Genomic DNA, 7,753 nt, shown 5'->3' on the forward strand with positions numbered 1-7,753 from the left:
CCACCCACATCTCCATAATGAATGCATCCCAAGGGATTAAAGAATTCATTTATTGGGGATTTTGCCCATGTTATCTAGAAAATTGACATAATTCTGTTTCAGCTGTCAAGAGCCAATTTAAGACTACTTGGTCAATTTTATCCTTTTAAGAGGAAAAAAAAATATCAACTTGTCAAATAAAATGGGAGAAGAATGGTCACTCATCATTATTATATATATAGATAGATAGATATAGATATAGATATAGATATAGATATTGCTGTTTTCTGATTTATTAAGACATTTTCCACAAGATTTCTTCAATTAGAAGTTCTTTGAAACGATACCATCATTTTTTGCCAGTCGGAGAATAGAGTCATCAGATTCTCCCATTCTACGAATTGATCCACAAATTGCATAAGTTTTAAACTGGCCATTGAATCTACCTGTGACCTTGTCAACGTCGGTCACGTTCGTCCGGATGGACGCGACGTCCTTGGTCCCGATGATCCTGTTGCTCGCTGAGCATTTCCGCTGCAGGTACAGATCCACCAACTCACGGGCCTAGTTCTGCATGTCGAAAGTTGAGGGGCCGAGTGCAAACGCAAAAGCGGGGGAAAAAAAAAAGATATAATGTATTTTTTAAGATGGTCTTGATCAGTGATATCAAATTCAAATAGAAAGAGATCCCTGTGAGCAACATATTGACTTAGAAAACCATAAATTGACATTATCTATGCTGTATTGTACTTTTATTTATTTTGTTAAACATTTCCCAGTTACATTTTAATCTGGTTCTGTCTGGCCCACCCCAAAATTTGACACCTCTAGTCTAAAGCATGCAAAAATTATTCTATTTTTTTTTAAAAATCCAGTAAAAGTAGTCTGAAAAACTCTATAAGAAGGAACTGTGTGATCTTACATTGGAATGGAAACATTTTAATTTATTCCAGTCATAACTAGATAGATAGATTCTAGAAACTGATTGTATATTTAAGAGTCACAGCATTTACTGAGATCCCTGGTCTTCCAGGGACTGAAAAAAGAAATTTAGAAGGGTGTCAGTAACTGGATGGGCAGTGAGCAGGCAGGGATACTAGCCTAACTAAAAGCCCTATAATCTTTATGACACATGAGCTGAATAAAGAATCAAGAAAATGATGAAAACAAGTTACTCCTGGCTTCTGGATCCCCCATCATCTGTTTTCCAGTCCCATCTTAGAACTTAATCCTTGAAGTAACCACAGAACACCAAAACACCAGGAGTCAAAGTGTAGCTCTCATACTGCCAGAAGCATGTCTCCTTAGTAGTACATCTGTTTGATTGAGAGCAGGGATTCATGACCAGAACATGAGTGCATGTCCGGTGCTTGTCCAAGTTTTGAGAGTACCTGGTGCTGGTCAAAGTAATACAATAATTATGTGATTTTGCCAGAGGGTTGGATCATCCAGAGAGTGAGCATGAGATATTGTTGTTATGCCAAGCTGTGGGCATAGTTTGATTGCTGGGCCTTAGCTCTAAAAAACAAGATGTCTCTTAATATCTTGTCATTTCCCCTTTTTGGCCAAATGGCGGGGGACTGAAAGAATCCTTACCCTTCTGGCCAATAAAAAACAGACGGATATAAACCAAGATGTCACAAGAGGCCAGCTGGGCCAAGACAAGATATTGCCCAAGAGGTTATTTCCTTGAGGGTATCTAGCAGGGAAGTGGGTCCCAGGTATCATCACAGAACTCCCAATAGGGCAAAGAGAGTAATAGGTCTTGTCTAGCCATTGTTTGCTTGCAAGCAGCAAAGTTGGGGGGAGGGGGGCAAGAATGCAAAGAGAGAAATGCCAACACACACATGAATCAGGTCTTTGGTGGTTAGGCACATAACAAAAAGGAAGAGGAAAAAAAACTAGGACAGTATACTCAGCCCTCATCTAGACTCTTGGGACAGCTGTCTCATCTGGATGTCAGTTGCTTCTAGGTCCATACTAGATGAGCCTTGGGGTCTCTGGAGGGTTCCACCATCCACTCAGGAACAAAAACTTTCTTCAGATGACCCACAATTTTGATAGCTGTGGGAATAGTCAGAAGGACCTGGTAGGGGCCCTTAGACAAAACTCCTTGCATCAGTCTTTGAATCTGAGTTTCTGGTCCTTAGTTAATAAAAACAGAAACAATAAACTTCAGATGACATTAATTGCATTTCCCATTTTAAAACCATTTTAGAGTTGTCAGTTATGGAACAATTACATTCAATTAAAGAAATAATAGTAATGTAGTACTTAGAATATGCCAGTCACTGTATTAAGCACTTTACAATCATTACATTATTTTGATCTTCACAACAACCCTGGGAGGTGGGTGCCATTATTATTTTTTCTTTTTACAGATCAGGAAACTGGGGCAGAGATAAGATAACTTGACTAAGATTACACAGCTAATAAATTTCTGCAACTGAAACCTAACTCAAGTTTTCCTATATTTTTCCAGCTTCTGAATTTAGGAATCTAATTTGGGATGTGAGGGGTTAACAGGGAGAGGGTCTCTGATGTGGGGGAATCACAAGAGTCTCTTTGGTTTAAACAATCTTTTATTTTCATGGTAAGAAATATCAAGGAAGGGTTAACAAAAAGTTGCTATAAGGTGCAAACCATTTACCTATTTTTCTTTCTTTCTTCACTCTGGGATTACTTCCAAACTAGCTGCCTTCCTTCATTGCCCTAGAACAATAAGGCCATTATTCTTGCCATTTACTTTTTAAACTTTTATAAAATCCAATCCTTATTTTTCCTTAAATTCTACAAATGGTACCCCAAAGCTTACTAAGATATTTCAGAAGGGAGTGAGTTCCCAGAATTACTCCCAAGAAGCCAGGAGTTCTCCCCTGAAATCTTAAAATTATTAATCTTTAAACATCTTAATCTGCTAAGATGTTTTAGTAGTCTCACAAACTTTGGTTATCTGACTTTATTTCTCCAATTACAACATAGCCAAAGCTGAAATGACAGAAAAAAGTTTCTTGCAGATCTTTTTTCTTTTTCTCTCTTCTTATAACCTAATCTCCCACAAAAAGCCTAAAATAGGAGTTAGCCCTACTTACTGGAACAAATCCTTTAACCATAAAAGTTCATTAATCTTTCCCAGTGTTCTAAACTCTCTGGCTGCAGTCCTTAGTTTTTCTGGCTAGCTGCATTTTAAATCTTTCAAGAAAATGGAATATAGCTCACAACACAAACATAACACAAACATTTTATATTTTACACAACCATAGGCAAAACAACAAGATGGATACAAATGGACAGATAGTTTTAACAAAGTGTGCAGTTACAATCCATACAGTCCATACTTGGTAACACACGGTTACCTAGGCATACAGTTTCAACTTTACAGAGGCATGCAGTTTAAAAAACAACAGAGACCCACAGAGGGACAAGAGGCACACAGTTACAATTTTGCAGAAACATGCAGGAAAAAAAAAAGGCAGAGGCATGCAGAGAGGCCAATTAACAGAGATGTGCAGTTTAAGAAAGGATATCCTTACCAGAGTGATCTGAGATGAACCAGGTCACTGGAGGGGCCCTGGAGTTTTCCTTACAAAGAATGGTGAGCTCAGTCAAGGCAGGAGCTCAGAGGATTGGAGCAGGGACAAGGGCGGAAGACTCACCAGAAGAGGAGGGTCAGGCTCCAGACAAATAAATCTCCAGTGGCACTTAGTCTATTCCTGCTGGTACTAGAGAGTCCAATGACCTAGTTCTATGTCCAATCCCACTTCTGACAACAATTAATGTCAACCAGACCAAACCAGCTTCTAACCTATGGATGGCTGGAGCCAAACAGAGCAGGCTAAGAGACAGGAGAGTTGGAAATCAAACAGAAGTTCAGTTTCAAAGTGAGGGAAATGGCTTGCAAACAAGTATACATGTTCCAGGGCCCTGCCCCTGGTGGGGGAAGAGGGTGAGACCCAAGGCAGTGGGGGGAGATCTAAATACTTACACTAATGGCTTCACAATGAGAAGCCCTGACAATGAAGAGTGTTCATAGCAAGAATGAAACAAGTTTGATTCATAGCAGGGCTTCATGACCAGAACATGGGTATTTGTCTGGTGTTTGTCCTACCTCAGAGAACACCTGGTACTGGTCAAAGCATTACAATGATTATGTGATTTTGCCAGAGAGTGAGATCATCCAGAGGGTGAGTGCAAAGGATTGTTGTTATGCCGAGGTGAGGGCACAGTTTGCTTACTAGGCCTTAGCTCTGGAAAACAGGGTGTCTCCTAATATCTTGACTCTATCTTAGTTCAATTTTCATATTGATTTCTCCTTCCTTCTTTATTCCCCTCCCCACTTTTCACTCATGCTTGTACTAAAAAGAAAAGAAAAGGAAAAAAATTTTTAAAAAGGCAAAGAAAGAATCAATCATTAGGAGTTGGTGTTCCCTTTTCCTGTGACCCTGTATCAGCAGTAACTTCACTCTTAGAGTCACCTAATGTGACTCGAACAGCACATCCATCCTTAAATGAGGGAAGCAATCGATCCCAGTCCAAAAGTTGTCTCAACCAAAGCTGCTGTTTTCCCAGTTGCTTCTGAAAAATCATGAACTCAGGAAGATAAAGAAGATCCACCTGCAGTGAATTTAGCAATTCTTCTCCCATCAGGCCCAGAGGCATCAGAGCAGTGCATATAAGAATATTTAACAGAAAGTTGTCTTTTGACAAAATTAAGAGAAACAGGGCTCTCTGGTATCAGTTATGAAAAGTCTAGGGAATCTTTTTTTTTCTTAATATGATATTTAAGATTGTTCAGCCAATTTTCCTTTTTTCAGAAAAAGACAGAAGACAAACTGAAATCCAGGAGAAGTATAGTCACTCCCACCTTTGCTCCTCTACTTCTGTGGGAAGAGATACAAAGTTTAAAATAAACTTTGGAGGGTTGTTATTTTTATTTGAAGTAAAACAAATTAAGACATGTTCAGTGGTGATTTGCAATAAGAATTAAATGTAATGTACCCAACCAAACTGAGTTCAATTAAGGAATTTATTTGACTAGGTCTCAAAGTCAGTCTTTTACCTCAGATGATCCCATCACAATGATACCCTAGTAATAAATTATATCTATTTCAACTTTTGGACTCCCACCTCAATGAAGCTTCTAAGCAATGGCACTCAAAAATCAAAATGCACAGAACGAAAACTCTGAAAACTCAAAGGTTGAATGCTGGAAGAGAAAAAATTATGATAAAACAAATGTGAATGGCAAAAAAAAAGCCCTTTTCTAAGCTACATTCTAAACAAGTACATAGCAAAAATTGGCACACTACTTAGGAAAGGGGATATATTTACTGATGACTTTTTGTCATCAGTAGAAAGGAACAAATACTCAACTCCTGTTTTATTTCTGTTGTCCCCATCAAGGAGAATTCAATTCAACTAAACAATCTCTTAAGTGGATAAGATGGACATACAAAAAAACCATCATTAAAACTGGAGATAGTGAGGGATAAGCAAAGGTACAGCCCCTGAACTCCATTAGTATTCACAAAAAGGGAAAAGATACAGAGGAAGGTCCTCAGCATATTTGGTGGATGATTTAAGGAAGCACATGGGTGTGAATGTATTGAATGAGCAGGCTTTCTTAATTCACTCAACTTTTTCTAGTGTGGAAACATAAACTGAATTTTTTTTAATTATTGTGGATCTCATTTAAGGATAAATACAACTCCTTCTCTCTACTTCTCTATTTAACATAGCCTGAAATTACCATTTTTGACAGCTATGTCACACAGTTGACTCGTATCAATCTTGAATCCCACTAAAACCAAAAATCTTTTTCTATAAACTGTTACCTGGCCATACCTTCCCCATCACATACTGCAATAGTTGATTTTTCTAATCCAAGTGGAAGAATTTATATTTATCTTTGTTCAATTTCATCACTTTGGATAAGGTCCATAAATCCAGCCCTAGCAAACTTGTGTCATTGGTACATTTGATAAACATCTCTACCATCTCTACCATCATCCAAGCCATTGACTTAAATGTTGAATAGTACAGGGCCAAGGACACTTCCCTGGGATACTCCAGGAGACATCTCTTTACAGAATAATGTTGATCTATTAATTATCATTATTATTATTATTATTATTATTATTATTATTACAGTCAAATAATTCAGAGGCAGTGAGTTGGCTCTGGGCCTGGAGTCAGATTGAGTTCAAATCCAGCTTCTGATGCTTACTAGCTATTTGATCCTGAGCAAATCACTTAATTTCTGTTTGCCTCAGTTTCCTTAATTGTGAAATGGGGATTATGTTAGCACTTAACTCCCAGGGCTGTCCTGAAAATTGAATGAGTTAATATTTGTAAAAAGTGCTTAGCCTAGTGCCTGGTACATAAAGGGTGCTATATAAATGCATATTCTCTCTTCTTATTCAAGCAGTTTTACAACTACCTAGATGAATGTGATCATGTGTCCCACATTTCTTCATGTTGTTCATAACGATCTTATGAGAAATTTTCTCTAATACCTTGCAGAATTCCAAGTCTAGTAGGTCTCTACATTCTTCTCATCTACTAATCTAGAAATCCTGCCCAAAAAGGAATTGTCAGTAGTCTGACATAACTGTCTTTGATGAACTCAGGCTCTTTCTGAGTGACCACTCCATTTCTAGGTTCTCACCTACAAGCCATTATTTGACTAGTATGTGGTACAGAATAATATATTCTACAATTTTTTCTGAAATTGAGTTCAAGCTCATTTGCCTATAATTAAAAAGACACCCTCTTCTTCTAAAAAAATGAGAGTATTTTCCCAATTTTGGTATGAGAACACATTATGATCTCCACAGTTTTTCAAAGATCAACATGGGAGCTCTATAGTCTTAATCACCAGTTCTTCCAATACCCTAGGATGTGATTAGTTGCAATGGAAGTATTGAGGATATCTTCCTACTCTTTGGAGTATGCCAATACTTCCATTGTAATGTTTAGTCTTCAGTGCTCAGCTCAGTGCTGTGCACATAATAGGCACTCCATATTTGTTCATTAATTTAAATGCTTCATTCATACACACACACACACACACACACACACACACACACACGCACACAAACATAAGTCCTTTTTTTGTCAACTTCCCATAGATCCATAGAGGTCACAGCCAGTACAATGTAAAGGCTGCAGCAATTTTGTATTTATTTTTATGTTCCCAACAACTAACTATACTCAGTACATAGTAGGTATCTGATAAATGTTTTTTGAATTGAATTGAATCCCTCCCTTTTTCCAGTCCTTCTGGCCTGACCTCTGTAACCAATCACAAAGCTGAAAGCTTACATTTAAAACCAGTAGCAATAACGAACAGAAACACTCTCATTGGTGACCCAGTGTTACTATCGCAGCACCCTACATGACTGCACTTGGTCTTAATCTAATAGTCTTCTTTTACAGGGCAGCAATGAAGAAATGGTGAAATGCCATGACCCTGTCATTCTTTTTCATTATTTGTTGTTGTTCTGAAACAGAGTTGCAAACAACTATCTTTAAAAAGGCAATTTCATGGAGTTAAGCATGATTTTGGGTAAGTGAGCCCCAAGGGCTCAGTAAACAAATATGAGCAGATGTTCAAAGTCTTAGAAGGAATATGACAATGCAAGAAGAGGGAATAAGGTTTCCAGTCTCTGACATTTCAAATCCAAGGCACTGTCTGAGCTCAGTTACTAGCACACCTGCTGCAGAAGCATCATATTGCAGAAGATTTAATATTTTCAATAATGAATTCAAAAGT

General features: G+C 37.9%; 1 pseudogene; it reads right to left on the reverse strand.

Annotated features, from left to right (window-relative positions):
* Positions 1–262: 262 nt before the first annotated feature.
* On the reverse strand, positions 263–555 carry LOC114053715 (annotated as a pseudogene).
* Between the last annotated feature and the right edge of the window lie 7,198 nt (positions 556–7,753).

Source organism: Vombatus ursinus, unplaced genomic scaffold (genome assembly GCF_900497805.2).
Source record: "Vombatus ursinus unplaced genomic scaffold, bare-nosed wombat genome assembly UNPS02014812.1, whole genome shotgun sequence".
Lineage (NCBI taxonomy): Eukaryota > Metazoa > Chordata > Mammalia > Diprotodontia > Vombatidae > Vombatus > Vombatus ursinus.